The sequence below is a fragment of the Canis lupus genome, chromosome X (assembly GCF_011100685.1).
Source record: "Canis lupus familiaris isolate Mischka breed German Shepherd chromosome X, alternate assembly UU_Cfam_GSD_1.0, whole genome shotgun sequence".
NCBI lineage: Eukaryota > Metazoa > Chordata > Mammalia > Carnivora > Canidae > Canis > Canis lupus.
Window position 1 is genome coordinate 66,316,783 of NC_049260.1, and position 18,472 is coordinate 66,335,254.

Below are 18,472 nucleotides of genomic sequence, written 5' to 3' on the forward strand. Positions count from 1 at the left end.
ATCATGACATATTGTAATTACATTTGTAAAATATAGTGATAAAAAATCATAAAAGCATCAAGACAAAACAAGTCCCTAACTTACAAGGGAAGACCCATGAGGCTAGATGAAGATCCCTCCATAGAAACTGGGCAAGCCAGAGAGGGTGGCATGATATATTCAATGTGCTGAACGGGAAAACTCTAAAATCAAGAATACTCTATCTAGCAAGGCCATGGTTCAAAATAGAAGGAAATATAAAGAGCTACCCAGAGAAACAAAAACTAAAGGAGTTCATAAGTACTAAACCAACACTGCTACAAATATTAAAGGAGACTCTGAGTGGAAAAATGTCCAGAAACAATGACAAAAAAAAGTATTAAGATGGCATTAAATGCATATTTACCAATAATTAGTCTGAATGTAAATTGACTAAACATTCCAGTCAAAATACATAGAATTTCAGAATAGATTTTTAAAAAGACCCGAATACATGCTGCCTACAAGAAATTTATTTTATTTTTTCACTCTAATTTCACATTTGCTTTATTTGCTTTTTTTATTTTTTTATTTTCAAAACAAACTGGGTTCTTAATTTCTTTTTATTCCATCGTATTAAAAGGAAGAACAAAAAACTGGTTTTGAATTCACTCTATATTTTAGACTCCTCAAATGAAAAAAATCATTGCACACACAATTGGAACAGAGATAGGGAGGAAAATGGATTCCCACAGGGCCACATGCACCAGATTAAAAATTTTGATATAGTTCAAGAATTTCCCAAAATGGTTGGATCATCATTACCAAAAATTCACCATAACAGCATCAAGAAACAAAAAAAATGTTTAAACCACACTGTGTGACTTGGGATCTCTACTGCTTTTAAAAAAAAATTGCCACACTGACAGAAAGTGAGGTAGTGGGTAGGAGAGGACAGACTCATGAATGTGAGCAAGACAGGAAGGGAAATTTCAGAGTGGAGTTGAGAAGAGGGTGGGGAGAGACAGGATTCAGGAGAGGGGAGGGGAGGGACATGGAAAGCCATTTCTTTAAGATCAGGCATGTTCTTATTCCATCTCATGTTCTTCTCCTTTACCTTCATCCTGCCAGGCACTTTCCTTAAGTTTAATTTCACCTACAGCTTCTACCTTTTCCTCAGCTTGGCTGCTCTCCACAGCATCCACTGGAGGCTGGGCTGTTGCCTTATCAGCAGCATCTTCTGCAGTGGGGTAGTGGCAGCAACAATGAGAGCAGCAGGCACATTGGTTTGTTTAAGCACCTCCGTGGCTGGGGTGTCTTCAGAGGACCACGAGTTGTTAGTGGAAGCTTTAGTGGCACTTTCTGTCTCAGCAGAGCTGGGCTCCTCCTCTGAGGGGACAGAGCCTGGAGGACTGCCTGCTCTTTGGCAGCATCAGGGGAACTCTCCCCCCCTTCTCCTCGGAAGCCAGTTTCCTCAGGCTTGGGGCTGGAGGTAGGGGCTGCATCTGTGGGAGTAGGACATTCTCCCTCCTTCTCCATGCCATCAGGAATAGGGGCTTCATCCTTCTGTTCGCCTCTGAATCAGCAGCTTGGGCATCACCCTTCTTCTCTCCTTTGAGCTTTTTCCTTATTATGTGTCCATGGAAGTTAGCCTGAATTTTGGCCGAGGCCTTATGAGCTTTATCTTCTGGTTTGATGTCATCTTGTTCGATCTTTTGGTTCTCATGATTTTTTTTTTTTTTTACCAGTTTGGTTCTTCTCATACAGCACAACACAGTTGTATCATCCTTTGGCTTCTGCCCACCTTCTCTCCATCAACAGATTTATTTTAGACCTAAAGATCACTGCAGATTGAAAGTGAGGGGATGGAGAAATATTTATTATGCAAATGAACATGAAAATAAAGCCTGAGTAGTGATACTTATATCAGACAAAATAGATTTTATTTTATTTTATTTTTTAATAAAATAATTTTTATTGGTGTTCAATTTACCAACATACAGAATAACACCCAGTGCTCATCCCGTCAAGTATCCCCCTCAGTACCCGTCACCCACTCACCCCCACCCCCAGCCCTCCTCCCCTTCCACCACCCTTAGTTCGTTTCCCAGAGTTAGGAGTCTTTATGTTCTGTCTCCCTTTCTGATATTTCCCACACATTTCTTCTCCCTTCCCTTATATTCCCTTTCACTATTATTTATATTCACCAAATGAATGAGAACATACACTGTTTGTCCTTCTCCGATTGACTTACTTCACTCAGCATAATACCCTCCAGTTCCATCCACGTTGAAACAAATGACGAGTATTTGTTGTTTCTAATGGCTGAGTAATATTCCATTCTATACATAAACCACATCTTCTTTATCCATTCATCTTTCGATGGACACCGAGGCTCCTTCCACAGTTTGGCTATCGTGGACATTGCTGCTATAAACATTGGGGTGCAGGTGTCCCGGCGTTTCATTGCATCTGAATTTTTGGGGTAAATCCCCAACAGTGCAATTGCTGGGTCGTAGGGAAGGTCTATTTTTAACTCTTTGAGGAACCTCCACACAGTTTTCCAGAGTGGCTGCACCAGTTCACATTCCCACCAACACTGCAAGAGGGTTCCCTTTTCTCTGCATCCTCTCCAACATTTGTGGTTTCCTGCTTTGTTAATTTTCCCCATTCTCACGGGTGTGAGGTGGTATCTCATTGTGGTTTTGATTTGTATTTCCTTGATGGCAAGTGATGGCAAGTGATGCGGAGCATTTTCTCATATGCATGTTGGCCATGTCTATGTCTTCCTCTGTGAGATTTCTCTTCATGTCTTTTGCCCATTTCATGATTGGATTGTTTGTTTCTTTGGTGTTGAGTTTAATAAGTTCTTTATAGATCTTGGACACTAGCCCTTTATCTGATATGTCATTTGCAAATATCTTCTCCCATTCTGTGGGTTGTCTTTTAGTTTTGTTGACTTTGCTGTGCAAAAGCTTCTTATATCTTGATGAAGTCCCCATAGTTCATTTTTGCTTTTGTTTCTTTTGCCTTCGTGGATGTATCTTGCAAGAAGTTACTGTGGCCAAGTTCAGAAAGGGTGTTGCCTATGTTCTCCTCTAGGATTTTGATGGAATCTTGTCTCCCATTTAGATCTTTCATCCATTTTGAATTTATCTTTGTGTATGGTGGAAGAGAGTGGTCTAGTTTCATTCTTCTGCATGTGGATGTCCAATTTTCCCAGCACCATTTATTGAACAGACTGTCTTTCTTCCAATGGATAGTCTTTCCTCCTTTATCGAATACTAGTTGACCATAAAGTTCAGGGTCCACTTCTGGGTTCTCTATTCTGTTCCATTGATCTATGTGTCTGTTTTTGAGCCAGTACCACACTGTATTGATGACCACAGCATTGTAGTACAACCTGAAATCTGGCATTGTGATGCCCCCAGATATGGTTTTCTTTTTTAAAACTCCCCTGGCTATTCGGGTCTTTTCTGATTCCACACAAATCTTAAAATAATTTTTTCTAACTCTCTGAAGAAAGTCCATGGTATTTTGATAGGGATTGCATTAAACGTGTAAATTGCCCTGGGTAACATTGACATTTTCACAATATTAATTCTGCCAATCCATGAGCATGGAATATTTTTCCATCTCTTTGTGTCTTCCTCAATTTCTTTCAGAAGTGTTCTATAGTTTTTAGGGTATAGATCCTTTACCTCTTTGGTAAGGTTTATTCCTAGGTATCTTATGCTTTTGGGTGCAATTGTAAATGGGATTGACTCCTTAATTTCTCTTTCCTCAGCCTCATTGTTAGTGTATAGAAATGCCATTGATTCCTGGGCATTGATTTTGTATCCTGCCACGCTACCAAATTGCTGTATGAGTTCTAGCAATCTTGGGGTAGAGACTTTTGGGTTTTCTACGTAGAGTATCATGTCATTGGCGAAGAGGGAGTGTTTGACTTCTTCTTTGCCAATTTGAATGCGTTTAATGTCTTTTTGTTGTCTGATTGCTGAGGCTAGGACTTCCAGTACTATGTTGAATAGCAGTGGTGAGAGTGGACAACCCTGTCTTATTCCTGATCTTAGGGGAAAGGCTCCCAGTGCTTCCCCATTGAGAATGATATTTGCTGTGGGCTTTTCGTAGATGGCTTTTAAATGTCAAGAAAAGTTCCCTCTATCCCTACACTCTGAAGCATTTTGATCAGGAATGGATGCTGTATTTTGTCAAATGCTTTCTCTGGATCTAATGAGAGGATCATATGGTTCTTGGTTTTTCTATTGCTGATATGATGAATCACATTGATTGTTTTACCAGTGTTGAACCAGCCTTGTGATCTGGGGATAAATCCTACTTGGTCGTGGTGAATAATTTTCTTTTTTTTTTAATTTATTTTTTATTGGTGTTCAATTTACTAACATACAGAATAACCCCCAGTGCCCGTAACCCATTCGCTCCCACCCCCCACCCTCCTCCCCTTCTATCACCCCTAGTTCGTTTCCCAGAGTTAGCAGTCTTTACATTCTGTCTCCCTTTCTGATATTTCCCACACATTTCTTCTCCCTTCCCTTATATTCCCTTTCACTATTATTTATATTCCCCAAATGAATGAGAACATATAATGTTTGTCCTTCTCCGACTGACTTACTTCACTCAGCATAATACCCTCCAGTTCCCTCCACATTGAAGCAAATGGTGGGTATTTGTCATTTCTAATAGCTGAGTAATATTCCATTGTATACATAAACCACATCTTCTTTATCCATTCATCTTTCATTGGACACCGAGGCTCCTTCCACAGTTTGGCTATCGTGGCCATTGCTGCTATAAACATCGGGGTGCAGGTGTCCCGGCGTTTCATTGCATTTGTATCTTTGGGGTAAATCCCCAACAGTGCAATTGCTGGGTCGTAGGGCAGGTATATTTTCAGAAACAGTCCTCTCTCCCACAGAGTTACAAAATCTGGATTACAATTCAATGTCAGAAAGCCAATTCAGAAGCACTATTACACAGCTACTGGTGGCTCTAGAAAAAAGCATAAAGGACTCAAGAGACTTCATGACTGCAGAATTTAGAGCTAATCAGGCAGAAATTAAAAATCAATTGAATGAGATGCAATCCAAACTAGAAGTCCTAACGACGAGGGTTAACGAGGTGGAAGAATGAGTGAGTGACATAGAAGACAAGTTGATAGCAAAGAGGGAAACTGAGGAAAAAAGAGACAAACAATTAAAAGACCATGAAGATAGATTAAGGGAAATAAACGACAGCCTGAGGATGAATAATTTTCTTAATGTGCTGTTGGATCCTATTGGCTTGTATCTTGTTGAGAATTTTTGCATCCTAGTTCATCAGGGATATTGGTCTATAATTTTCCTTTTTGGTGGGGTCTTTGTCTGGTTTTGGAATTAAGGTGATGCTGGCCTCATAGAATGAATTTGGAAGTACTCCATCTCTTTCTATCTTTCCAAACAGCTTTAGGAGAATAGGTATGATTTCTTCTTTAAACGTTTGATACAATTCCCCTGGGAAGCCATCTGGCCCTGGACTCTTGTGTCTTGGGAGGTTTTTGATGACTGCTTCAATTTCCTCCTTGGTTATTGGCCTGTTCAGGTTTTCTATTTCTTCCGGTTCCAGTTTTGGTAGTTTGTGGTTTTCCAGAAATGTGTCCATTTCTTCTAGATTGCCTACTTTATTGGCGTATAGCTGTTCATAATATGTTTTTAAAATCGTTTGTATTTCCTTGGTGTTGGTAGTGATCTCTCCTTTCTCATTCATGATTTTATTAATTTGAGTCTTCTCTCTCTTCTTTTTAATAAGGCTGGCTAATGGTTTATCTATCTTATTAATTCTTTCAAAGAACCAACTCCTGGTTCTGTTGATCTGTTCCACCGTTCTTCTGGTCTCGATTTCGTTGAGTTCTGCTCGAATTTTAATTAACTCTCTTCTTCTGCTGGGCGTGGGGTCAATCTGCTGTTTATTCTCTAGCTCCTTTATGTGTAAGGTTAGCTTTTGTATTTGAGTTCTTTCCAGTTTTTGAATGGATGCTTGTATTGCGATGTATTTCCCCCTTAGGACTGCTTTTGCTGCATCCCAAAGATTTTGAATGGTTGTATCTTCATTCTCATTAGTTTCCATGAATCTTTTTAATTCTTCCTTAATTTCCTGGTTGACCCTTTCATCTTTTAGCAGGATGGTCCTTAACCTCCACCTGTTTGAGGTCCTTCCATGCTTCTTGTGATTTAGTTCTAATTTCAAGGCATTGTGGTCTGAGAATATGCAGGGGACGATCCCAATCTTTTGGTATTGGTTCAGACTCGATTTGTGACCCAGTATGTGGTCTATTCTGGAGAAAGTTCCATGTGCACTTGAGAAGAATATGTATTCAGTTGAATTTGGATGTAAAGTTCTGTAGATATCTGTGAAATCCATCTGGTCCAGTGTATCATTTAAAGCTCTCGTTTCGTTGGAGATGTGCTTAGAAGACCTATCGAGGGTAGAAAGAGCTAGATTGAAGTCACCAAGTATAAGTGTATTATTATCTAAGTATGTCTTCACTTTGGTTATTAATTGGTTTAAATATTTGGCAGCTCCCACATTCGGGGCATATATATTGAGGAATGTTAAGTCCTCTTGTTGGATACATCCTTTAAGTATGAGATAGTGTCCCTCTTCATCTCTCACTACAGTCTTCGGGGTAAATTTTAGTTTATCTGATATAAGGATGGCTACCCCTGCTTTCTTTTGAGGACCATTTGTATGGTAAATGTTTCTCCAACCTTTTATTTTCAGGCTGTAGGTGTCCTTCTGTCTAAAATGAGTCTCTTGTAGACAGCAAATAGATGGCTCCTGCTTTTTTATCCAGTCTGAAACCCTGCGCCTTTTGATGGGGTCATTAAGCCCATTCACGTTCAGAGTTACTATTGACAGATATGAGTTCAGTGTCATCATGATATCTATTCAGTCCTTGTTTTTGTGGATTGTTCCACTGAATTTCTTCTTAAAGGGGAATTTTAAGAGTCCCCCTTAAAATTTCTAGCAGAGCTGGTTTGGAGGTCACATATTCTTTCAGTTCCTGCCTGTCTTGGAAGCTCTTTATCTCTCCTTTCATTCTGAATGAGAGCCTTGCTGGATAAAGTATTCTTGGTTGCATGTTTTTCTCATTTAGGACCCTTAATATATCCTGCCAGCCCTTTCTGGCCTGCCAGGTCTCTGTGGAGAGGTCTGCTGTTACTCTAATACTCCTCCCCATAAAATCAGGGATTTCTTGTCTCTTGCTGCTTTAAGAATCTTCTCTTTATCTTTGGAATTTGCAAGCTTCACTATTAAATGTCGAGGTGTTGAATGGTTTTTATTGATTTTAGGGGGGGATCTCTCTATTTCCTGATCTGTTTGCCTGTTTCCCTTCCCAGATGAGGAAAGTTTTCAGCTATGATTTGTTCAAATACATATTCTGGCCCTCTGTCCCTTTCGGGGCCCTCGGGAACCCCATTTAAACGTAGATTTTTCTTCTTCAGGCTGTCGTTAATTTCCCTTAATCTAACCTCATGGTCTTTTAATTGTCTGTCTCTTTTTTCCTCAGTTTCCCTCTTTGCCATCAACTTGTCTTCTATGTCACTCATTCGTTCTTCCACCTCATTAACCCTTGTCGTTAGGACTTCTAGTTTGGATTGCATCTCATTCAATTGATTTGTAATTTCTGCCTGATTGGATCTAAGTTCTGCAGTCATGAAGTCTCTTGAGTCCTTTATGCTTTTTTCTAGAGCCACCAGTAGCTGTATGATAGTGCTTCTGAATTGGCTTTCTGACATTGAATTGTAATCCAGATTTTGTAACTCTATGGGAGAGAGGACTGTTTCTGATTCTTTCTTTTGAGGTGAGGTTTTCCTTCTAGTCATTTTGCTCAGTGCAGAATGGCTAAAAACAAGCTTTATTGAGAAAAGGAGAAAAAGAGAAAGAAGGGAAGAAAAGAGAAAAAGAAAAAAGAATAAAGGAAGAAAAAAAGAAAAAAGAGAAGAAAAACAGAAAGAGAAAGAAAAAGAATGAAAGGGAAAAAAGGGTGGGGGAAGCAAAGTCATCAAAAAAAAAAAACCACCATGGGGGAGTATCTTCTGATTCTGTATATTTTTGTTTATTTTATTTATGATAGGCACACAGTGAGAGAGAGAGAGAGAGAGACAGAGACACAGGCAGAGGGAGAAACAGGCTCCATGCACTGGGACCCCTACGTGGGACTTGACCCCAGGTCCCCAGGATCGCGCCCTGGGCCAAAGGCAGGCGCCAAACCACTGCGCCTCCCAGGGATTCCTGATTCTGTATATTTTAAGTCCATTGACTTCCCCTGGAACTTGTCCATCTAGCTGGTCTTCTGGGGGAGGGGCCTGTTGTGCTGATTTTCAGGTGTTAGCACTTGGGGTAGGTGCTCTGCCCCCTGCCTGGTGCAGGGCTCAGTGGGGGTTGTTTACCCCGTGAGGCCCCAGAAAGAACAACCACGGTGGCGGTGTCAGCTCTGGAAATCTGGAGCAGCCCCCACAGGAACTCTGGAGCTCTCCGCCTGCAGGGCCTGGAGGCTCCGGGCGGGGCCGCTGCTCTGCTCAGCTCGGGGCAGGAGCGTCCTTGCTGTCCTGGGCCCTCCCAGCCTCTGCCTGTCCGGGGGGAGGTCGGATCCCAGGCTGTGTCCCCGGCGCCCTGTGCTCCGGGGCCTGCGCTGTTGGATTCGGGCTCCCGGCCGGGCAGCCCCCTCTCCGTGGAACCGCCGCCCGAGCTCCTCCGAGCTTCTCCGGGTCCCACGGGGCGCGCGGCAGCCCTTTAGGGAGCTCGGCCGCAGGGTATGGGGCACTCTCCTGGGTGCGCAGGTGTCTGTTAGTGTCCCAGGGAGCCCGAGGGCATCCCCGCCCTCCTGGGGTCCTGCTCTAACTCCCTGTGAGCCCCTTTCTGCCCGGGAAGGTTGGTGCAGCTCCTGCTTCTCCGGGACGGGGCTCTCCTGTTCTGGGCGCACTCGCCCCGGCCTTAGCCCGGCTCCTCGCGGGGCCCCTCCCCCTTGGATGCCTTTTGTTTCTTTATTTCTTTTTTCCCGTCTTCCTATCTTGATAGAAGTGCGAACTCTTCTCACTGTAGTGTTCCAGCTGGTCTCTCTTTAAATCTCAGGCCGAATTCGTAGATTTTCAGGATGAGTTGAAGGTTATCTAGGTAATTTGGTGGAGACAGGTGATTTGGGGACCCTATTCTTCAGCCATCTTGCCCCTCCTCCAACAAAATAGATTTTTAGACCAAAGACTAGCAAGGGATGAAGAATGGCACTATATCATAATAAAGGGGTCTATACAACAGGAAGATCTAACAATTGTAAATATTTTTGCACCCAACTTTGAAGCACCAACATATGTAAAACAATAATAAAAATAAAGGAATTCATTGTAGATAATATAAGAATAGGGGACTTCAACACCCCAATTACATCAATGAACAGATCATCTAGGCAGAAAGTCAACAAGGAAAAAATGGTTTTGAATGACACACTGGACCAGATGAACTTAACAGATATATTCAGAACATTTCATCCTAAAGCAGCAGAATACACTCTTTTCTTTTCTTTTTTAAAGATTTTATTTATTCATTCATTCATGAGAATACACAGAGAGGAGAGAGAGAGAAGCAGAGACACAGGCAGAGGGAGAAGCAGGCTCCATGCAGGGATCCTGATGTGGGACTGGATCCAGAGTCTCCAGGATCACACCCTTGGCTGCAGGTGGTGCTAAACTGCTGAGCCACCGGGGCTGCCCTACACTTTCTTTTCAGGTGCAGTTGGGACATTATCCAGAATAAATCACATAGTAGGTCAAAAATCAGGCCTCAAAAAGTACAAAACAACTGAGACCATACCATGGATATATTCTGACCACAATGCTATGAAACTTACAGTCAATCGCAAGAAAATATTTAGAAAGATCACAAATATATGGAGGTTAAAGAACATGCTACTAAAGAATGAATAGGTCAACCAGGAAATTAAAGAAGAAATAAAAAAATACATGGAAACAAATGAAAATGAAAACATTATGGTCCAATGACTCTTGGATGCAGCAAAAGCAGTCCTAGGAAGGAAGTATATAGTAATTCAGACCTACCTCAAGAAGCAAGAAATATCTCAAATAAATAAACCAAACCTTATACAAAGAAGGAGCTAGAAAAAGAATAGAAAATGAAGCCTAAAGTGAGCAGAAGTAGGGAAATAATAAAGTTTAGAACAGAAATAAATTATATAGACACTTAAAAACAAAACAAAACCTCCCAAACAGGAGAACAGATCAATGAAACCAGGAGCGGGTTCATTGAAAAAAATTAATAAAATCAATAAAATCCTAGCTAGATTTATCAAAGAGAAAGATTCAAGTTCATAGTGAAAAGTGAGAGAGGAGAAATAACCAACACCAGAAAAATACAATTATAAAAGATTATTATGAAAAACAATATGCCAATGAATTGGAAAACCTGGAAAACATGGGTAAATTCCCAGACACACATAAACTACCAAAAGTGAAACAGGAAGAAATAGAAAACTTGATCAGATTAATAGCCAGCAAAGAAATGGAATCAGTCATTATATCTCCCAATAAACAACACTCCAGGGCCAGATCACTTCACAGGTGAATTCTAGCAAACATGTAAAGAGGAGTTAATATGTACTCTTCTTAAACTCTTCCAAAAAGGAGAAACAGAAAGAAAACTTCAAAATTTATTCTATGAGGCTAGCATTACCCTGATACCAAATCCAGATAAAGACACTACAGAAAAAGAGAACTATAGGCCAATATCCCTGATGACCATGGATGCAAAAATTCTCAATAAAATACAAGCAAAATGAATCCAACAGTACATTAAAAGAATCAGTCACCACATTCAAGTGGGATTTATTCCTGGGCTGCAAGTGGTTCAGTATTCACAAATCAATCAATGTGACACACTACATAAATTAAAGAAAGGATAAGAAACATGATCTTTTCAAGGGATCCCTGGATGGCTCAGCGGTTTAGCACCTGCCTTTGGCCCAGGGCATGATCCCGGAGTCATGGGATCGAGTCCCACGTTGGGATCCCTGCATGGAGCCTGCTTCTCTCTCTGCCTGTATCTCTGGCCTCTCTCTCTATGTCTCTCATGACTAAATAAATAAAATCTTTAAAAAAAGAAACGTGATCTTTTCAATAGATGTAGAAAAAGCATTTGACAAAGTACACCATCCATTCATGATTAAAAACTCTCAACAATGTAGGGTTAAAGTGAACATACCTCAACATCATAAACATGATATGTGAAAAATACACAGCTAATATCATGCTCAATGGGGAAATCAGAGCTTTTCTTCTTCAGACAGTAATAAGACAAGGATATTCACTTTCACCACCATTGTTTAACATAGTACTAGAAGTCCTAGCCACAGCAATCAGAGAACACAAAAAAATGAAAGTTATACAAATTGGCAAAGACAAAGTGAAACTTTCACTATTTGCAGAGGCATGATATTCTATTTAGAAAACCTGAAAGACTCCAACACAAAAATTGCTAGATCTGATACACAGTCAGAGAAAGACAAATATCATATGATTTCACTCATATGTGGAAACAAAACAAACAAGCATATAGAAGAAAAGAGAGAGAGAGGCAAACAAAGAAACAGACTCTTAACTATAGAGAACAAACTAATGGTTACCAGAGGGGAGGTGGATGAGGGGACTGGTTAAATAGGTGATGGGGATTAAGGAGTGCACTTGTTGTGACAAGCAACCCGTTTTGTATGGAAGTGTTGAGTAACCATATTGTATACCTGAAACTAATATTACGCTGTATGTTAACTGGAATTTATTTATTTATTTATTTTTGTTTTTTTATTTTATTTATTTTTTACTTATTTATTTTTAAAGATTTTATCTATTTTTTTTCATGAGAGACATAGAGAGAGAGGCAGAGACACAGGCAGAGAGAGAAGCAGGCTCCATGCAGGGAGCCCGATGTGAGATTCGATCCTGGAACTCCAGGATCACGCCCTGGGCTGAAGGCAGGCGCTCAACCACTGAGCCACCCAGGTGTCCCTCTTGACTGGAATTTAAATAAAAACTTTAGAAAAAACATAAAAGTGTTTCTGAACATAAAAAATTTTAAAAACCAACCACTAAATTTCATTAGATTTGACGCTTCTGGCTAGGAATAATTTAAACATATAATAGCAAAGTGTATTTTTAAAGGAGATTTTTAAATGAATTTTTAAAGGAGATTAAGGCTCTATTATACTAGTTTTAAATGGTTCTTTGTATTTTATTTATATTTGTATCAAGTTTTTCAATATTAATTACATTACAGTTAACATATAGTGTTATATTAGTTTCAGATGTACAATTTAATGATTCAAAACATTACTCAGTGCACATGATAATAACTGGACTCTTAACCGTATCTATTTGTCTATAGATATATACCTCTCATTTTTTATCCATTTCTCTAACAATTGAGATTCAGGCTGCTTCCATAATTTGGCTGCTGTAAAAAAATGCTGCAATATTCAACTCCAGAAGAAACAGAGAACCCCCCTCAAAATCAATAAAAATAGGTCAATACACCAACATATAAGAGTGAAGCTTGCAAAACTTAGAGACAAAGAGAAAATCCTAAAAGCATCTCAGGACAAGAGGTCCATAATCCACAGAGGTAGAAACATAAGGCAGGCAGCACATCTATCCACAGAGACCTGGCAGGCCACAAAGGACAAGCATGATATATTCAGGGTACTAAATGAGAAAATCATGCAGCCAAGAATACTTTATACAACAAGACTGATATTCAGAATAGAAGGAAATATAAAGAGTTTCCAGGACAAACATAAACTAAAAGAATTTGTGATCACTAAACCAGTCCTACAAGAAATATTAAAGGGGATCCTCAAAGAGAAGAGAGAGCCCAAAAGTAACATAGACCAGAAAGGAACAAGGAAAGGAAAGACAATATACAGAAACAGTGACTTTATAGGAAATACAATGGCACTAAATGCATATCTTTCCATAGGTACTCTGAATGTAAATGGGCAAAATGATCCAATAAAAAGACACAAGGAATCAGAATGGATAAAAAACTAAGACTTATCCATATGTTCTTTACAAGAGACTCAAGTTAGACCCAAAGGCACCTCCAGATTGACAGTGAGGAGGTGGAGAACCATTTATCATGCTAACGGGCATCAAAGAAAGCTGGGGTAGTAATCCTTATATCAAACAAACTAGATTTTAAACCAAAGACTAATAAGAAATAAAGAAGGTCACTATATCATAATTAATGGGTCTATCCAACAAGAAGATCTAACAATTGTAAATATTTATTGTTGGCAAATTGAATTCCAATAAAAAATATACAAAAAAAATTTATGCCCCTAACATGGAAGCACCAATTATATGAACCAATGTATAACAAAATTAAAGAAATACATTAATAATAATATAAAAATAATAGGGAACTTTAACACCCTGCCCACTGCAGTGGTCAACTCATCTACACAAAAGATCAACAAGGCAACATGGGCTTTGAATGACACACTGAACCAGATGGATTTCAAAGGTATATACAGAGCATTTCATCCTAAAGTAACAGAATAAACATTCTTCTCAAGTGCACATGGAACATCCTCCAGAATAAATCACATACTGGGTCACAAATCAGGTCTCCACCAGTACCAAAAGATTGGGATTATCCACTGCATATTTTCAGACTTCAATGCTTTGAACCTTGAACTCAATCACAAGAGGAAATTTGAAAGGAACTCAAATACTTGGAGGTTAAAGCTCATCCTACTATAGAATAAATGAACCAATCAGGAAATTAAAGAATAATTTTAAAAATTCATGGAAAAAATGAAAATGAAGACACAACTAACAGTTCAAAACCTTTGTAATGCAGCAAAGGCAATCCTAAGAGGGAAGTATAGAACAATGTCAACTATTCTCAAGAAATAAGAAAGGCCTCAGGATGCCTGGGCACCTCAGCGGTTGAGCATCTGCCTTTGGCTCAGGGCATAATCCCAGGGTCCCAGATCAAGCCCTGCATTGGGATCCTTGTGGGGAGCCTGCTCCTCCCTCTGCCTGTGTTTCTGCCTCTCTCTTGCTCGCTCTCATGAATAAATAAATAAAATCTTAAAAAAAAGAAATAAGAAAGGTCTCAAATACACAACCTAACCTTACACCTAAAGCAGCTGGAGAAAAAAGAGCACATAAAGCATAAACCCAGCAGGAGAAGAGAATTAATAAATATTAGAGTGAAATCAATGAAATAGAAACCCAAAGAAAAGTAGAACAGAACAAAGAAACTAGGAACTAGTTCTTTGAAAGAATAAGACTGATAATCTCCTGGGCAGACTTATCAAAAAGAAAAGAGAAAGCACTCAAATTAATAAAATCATGAATGAAAGAGGAGAGATCACAATCAACACTGAAGAAGTACAAACAATTATAAGAACATGTTTTTAGCAGGGCACCTGCGTGGCTCACTCAGTTATGCATCAGCGTTCAGCTCAGGTTATGGTCTTGGGATCTGGGATCAAGCCCCAAATTGAGCTTTTTGCTTAGTGGGGAGCCTGCTTCTCATTCCCTCCCCACTCATGCTTGCACTCTCCCTCTTTCTCTCTCAAATAAATAAATAAAATCCTTCTTTTAAAAAAGAACATATTATGAGCAACAATGTGGAAACAAATTAGGTAATCTAGAAGAAATGGAAGCATTCCTGGAAACATATAAACTACCAAAACTGAAACAGGAAGAAACTGAAAACCTGAACAGATTCATAATCAGCAAGCAAATTGAAGCAGTAATCAGAAAATCCCAGCAAACAAGAATCCATGACTGTATGACTTCTCAGGGGAATTGTACCAAACATTGAAAGAACAATAATACTTACCTTCTGAAGCTGTTTCAAAAAACAGAAATGGAAGGACATCATCCAAACTCTTCTTATGAGGCCAGCATCACCTGAATTCCCAAACCAGACAAAGATCCCACCAAAAAGGAGAATTATAAACCAGTATCCGTGATGAACATAGATGCCAAAACTCTCACCAAGATACTAGCCAATAGGATCCAACAGTACATTAAAAGGATTATTCATCATGAATAATGGAGTTTATTCCTTGTCTACAAGCATGGTTCAACATCTTCAAATCAATCAGTATGATACACTGCATTAATAAAAGAAGGTCAGGAACCATATGATCTTCTCAATAGATACAGGACAAACATTTGGCAAAGTACAGCATCCTTTCTTGATTAAAACTCTTCACATTGTAGCAACAGAGAGAACATACCTCAATATCATAAAACCCATATACAAAAAGCCGACAGCAAATATCATTCTCAATGGGGAAAAACTGAGAACTTTTCCCCTAAGGACAGAAATACAACAGGGATGTCCCTGTGTGTTCTAAGCCTGTCAGTGCATTTCCAAGTCTCCAGTTCTTCAAGCTGCCAACTGTGATTGCAGAATCTCACCACTGTTGTTCAACATAGTACTAGAAGTCCTAGCCTCAGCAGTCAGACAACACTGAGGGGGGCACTTGATGGGTTGAGCACTGGGTGTTATACTATATGTTGGCAAATCGAACTCCAATAAAAGATATACAAAAAAATAAATTATAAAAGGAAAAAAAGATTATCAAACAAGAAAAAAAAAGACTTAATCAGAAAAAAAAGAAAAGAAGTAATCTAAATTGGAAAGAAGTCAAACTCTCACTCCTCACAGATAACATGACACACTATGTGAAAAACCTAAAGGGATGCCTGGGTAGCTCAACGGTTGAGTGTCTGCCTTTGGCCCAGGGCATGATCCGGGATCGAGTCCCACATCAGGCTCCTTGCAAGGAGCCCGCTTCTCCCTCGGCCTGTGTCTCTGCCTCTCTCTGTGTGTCTCTCATGAACAAATAAATAAAATCTTTAAAAAAGTGAAAAACCCAAAGATTCCACCCCAAATTAGCTAGAAGTCATACAGGAATTCAGCAATGTGGCAGGATACAAAATCAATGCACAGAACTCAGTCGCATTTCTATACTATAACAATGAGACAGAAGAAATAGAGATTAAAGAATAAATCCCATTTACAATTGCATCAAAATTTGTAAGATAACTAGGAATAAACCTAACCAAAGAGGCAAAGTATCTGTACTCAGAAAATTATACAACACTCATGAAAGTAATTGAGAAAGACACACAAAAAAATGGAGAAATGTTCATACTCATGGATTGGAAGAACAAATGCTGATAAAATGTCAGAGTAATACATATATTCAGTGCAATCCTTATCAAAATACCATCAACATTTTTTTTCACAGAGCTGGGACAAATAATTCTAAAATTTGTATGGAACTAGAAAACATTATGAATAGGCAAAGGAAATTTGAAAAAGAATACCAAAGCTGGCAGCATCACAATCCTGGACTTCAAGCTGTATTACAAAGTGGTAATCATCAAGAGAGCATCGCACTGGCACAAAAAAAGACACATATAGATCAATGGAACAGAATAGAGAACCCAGAAATGGGCCCTCAACTCTATGGTCAACTAATCTTTGATAAAGCAGTAAAGAATATCAATGGAAAAAAGAACAACCTCTTCAACAAATGGTGTTGAGAAAATTGGACAACCACATGCAGAAGAATGAAACTGGACCATTTTCTTACATCATACACAAAAATATACTCAAAATGAATGAAAGACCTAAATGCGAGACCCGAATCCATCAAACACTTAGAGAAAAACACGGGCAACAACCTCTTTGACCTCCTGCAGCTATTTCTTGCTAGAAAGGTCTCCAAAGGCAAGGGAAACAAAGGCAAAATTGAACTATTGGGCCTTCATCAAGATAAAAAGCTTTTGCACAGCAAAGGAAAGCATAGATAAAACCAAAAGATAACCTAAAGAATGAAAGAAAATATTTGCAAATTACTTATCAAATAAAGGGTTAGTATCCAAAGTCTATAAAGAACTTATCAGAGGCGGGGCAAGATGGTGGAAGAGTAGGGTCCCCAAGTCACCTGTCCCCACCAACTTACCTAAATAACTTTCAAATCATCCTGAAAAACTATGAATTTGGCTTGAGATTTATTTTTTTAAAGGATTTCTTTTTTTAAAAAAGATTTATTTATTTATTCATGAGAGAGAGAGAGAAAGAGAGAGAGAGAGAGAGAGAGAGAGATCGAGAGAGAGAAGCAGGCTCCATGCAGGGAGCCCAACACAGGACTCTATCCCGGGAATACAGGATCACGCCCTGGGCCAAAGGCAGGCGCTAAACCACTGCGCCACCCAGGGATCCCCTGGCCTGAGATTTAAAGAAAGAACAGCTGGAATGCTACAGTGAGAAGAGTTCGGGTTCTATCAAGGTAGGAAGACGGAAAAAAATAAAGAAATAAAAAAGCATCCAAGGAGGAGGGGCCCCGAGAGGACCCCACTAAGGCCTACCAGGTGAGTGCCCCCAGGACAGGAAGCCCAGTCCCAGAGAAGGAGGAGCTTTTCCAATCTTCCTAGATGGAAAGGCGCTCTCAGGGAGCTCGGGCAGGATCCCAGGAGGGGCGGGGATGCCCTCAGGCTCCCAGGGACACTAACAGGGACCTGCGCCCCGGAAAGAGCGCCCCACACACTGCAGGCCAAGCTTCCTAAAGGGCTGGAGCCCGCGGCCAGTGCGTTCCCAGGAGCAGCTCGCGCGACCGATGAGGCAGCTGCTCTGCACACGGAGGGGGCTGTGCGGCCCTGGGAGCATGATTCCAGGGGTGCAGGCCCCAGGGCCAAGGGAAATTGGGGGACACAGTTCAAGATCCGGCACTTCCCCTGGGACAGGCGGAGGCTGAGAGGGCCCAGGATAGTGAGGACACTCCGGCCGCCAGCCAGCCCCGAGCTGTGCAGATCGGCACCCCCCATCCCCAGAGCATCGAGGTTCCCTGCCAACTGGGAGATGCGGTAGTTAAAGCAGAAGCTGATTCCAGAGTTGGAGAGCTCACCGCCTCCACTGTGGCTGTTCCTCCTGGTGTCACCTTGTACCTGGGACTGAGCAGGGGTCTCACAGGATACATAGTTCCCAATGAGCCGTGCACCTGGCAGGGGGCTGGGCAGCTCTGCCAGGTGCACACACCAGAGAATCAGCACAGCAGGCCCCTCCCCCCAGAAGACCATGTGGAAGGACAGGAGAATAGCAAGTTATTGACAAAGCAGCACTTGAAAGTTCCAAGGAAAGTTGAGGGATTTACAGTATATAGAATGAGAGTATACTCCCCCTTATTTTTGGGTTCTGTTTGCATCCTCCACCCTTTTTTTCCCTCCACTTTCCCCCTTTTTCCTGTTTATAGCCACTCTGCACAGAGAAAAATGACTGGAAGGAAAATCACACCACAAAAGATTCAGAAACAGTCCTCTCTCCCACAGAGTTACAAAATCTGGATTAAAATTCAATGTCAGAAAGCCAATTCAGAAGCACTATTATAAAGCTACTGGTGGCTCTAGAAAAAAGCATAAAG

General features: G+C 40.4%; 1 pseudogene; it reads right to left on the minus strand.

The window, feature by feature from the left end:
• Nucleotides 1–1,034: 1,034 nt before the first annotated feature.
• On the minus strand, nucleotides 1,035–18,131 carry LOC100855492 (annotated as a pseudogene).
• Between the last annotated feature and the right edge of the window lie 341 nt (nucleotides 18,132–18,472).